Genomic DNA, 1562 nt, shown 5'->3' with positions numbered 1-1562 from the left:
TCCTGCGAGCGCGCCCTTCCCGCGCCCGCTACTTCCAGTGCCTTATTCCCGGCGCCCACTACTGCGCCCCGCTCCCACCCCGTCCCCGCTCCTCCTGCGGCTCCCACCCGCTTCTGCTTTACGCTCCCTCCTGCGCCCCCGCTCCCTCCCGCGCTTCCCCAGCTCCCCTCTGCGCCACCCTCCCCGGCATCCCCTCTACCTCCAGTGCCCCGGTTCCCTGCAGAACGGAGCCCGTGCTCCCTTTAGCCGAGAGGGGACCTCCGTGTACTTGAAACGCCAGAGCGCCTTAAGACAGTCTGTCCGCTGGGGTTGGAGGAGTTTGGCTAAGAGATTGGTTCTCAGATCGGGCAGCCTACCAGGGTGTGTGTAAAACCCTTCTCCTGTCAAGAGACGACCCAGCCAGTCTGCGTCCTGACAGCTTGGGGGATCGGAGGTGGGTGTTAGTGGTTACAGGAAACTTTCCAGAGAGTGGGTTGCTGGAACAAACCGCGCATCTGTCAGGAACTCTCTCTGGGCGCTGTTCTTGCAAGGAGCAGTAGATGTGGAAAGGAAGGTAAGGTTTGTGCAGCTAACAGTTAACGCTGAGGACCAGTTGGAAAAACACACACTCCCCAGTCCCAGCTACCAGTCCCAGCTAACACACGTGTGGGTATGACGCGACAGTGTTCATGATATAAAGAGAGAGGCTTAAGTAAGCACGAATGTTAGTGCACAGAGTAAATGACACCGCCGGGAAGAAAGAACACATTACATGAGAGGCTTAGGTAAGCACGAATGTTAGTGCACAGAGTAAATGACACCGCCGGGAAGAAAGAACACATTACATTTCAGACTTTTCACGAATACCTGTATTTTGTGTTTTATTGCTTATAGGATTTTATAATTTAAGCTGGGTCAATATAAACAAAAAGGTACTTTCAGTTTTGGTTGATGTGATGAACTGAGATTTCAGATTTCTTGGTCTACGTGGTTGTTTTCTCCTTTGCCCACGTTCCCAGATTCTCAAAACTCTGGGATTAGTTGTGGAGCGATGAGAGAAGAAAATATATACTCAAGAGGATTAAAATCCGAAAGCATTTAAGCTTACTTATATCAGTGGCTTTTGACTTGGCAAATGAATGGGTTTGAAAGTAGGCAGTTGTTAGCCTAGCTGTGGGGGGATTATATTGGGGCGGGGGGGCCAACAGGGTAGCTATGAACACACAATGCAGCAGGACTGTAAGCCCCTTCTCTAATTTGGCACTGGGAATGCCCTCAGCTCAGGCCTGAAAATTAAAAAAAAAAAAAATCTTTAATTAAATCCTTGAGAAGTAAACGGCTTTTAATTGTCTATGTAACAGTGCATGGAAATGTTATATAATGCTTACACATCTTTCTGGCATTGGAATAAAAGGCTTCTAGAAGGAATATCAACACGAGAACCAAACTCATTCTTACCTTACAGAGACCGACTTCCACAGCTGTCCACGTCAAGAGCAAAAAGTAATGCTTACGAGGTTTATAAAGTCAAGTTTATAAAGTCAAACATATGAATTTGCTTCAGGCCGAAACCTGATCATCAG

Source organism: Galeopterus variegatus, unplaced genomic scaffold (genome assembly GCF_000696425.1).
Source record: "Galeopterus variegatus unplaced genomic scaffold, G_variegatus-3.0.2 Scaffold654, whole genome shotgun sequence".
In the NCBI taxonomy this organism is placed as follows: domain Eukaryota; kingdom Metazoa; phylum Chordata; class Mammalia; order Dermoptera; family Cynocephalidae; genus Galeopterus; species Galeopterus variegatus.
The sequence above is the reverse complement of the archived record's forward strand: the minus strand, read 5'-3'. Positions refer to the sequence as shown.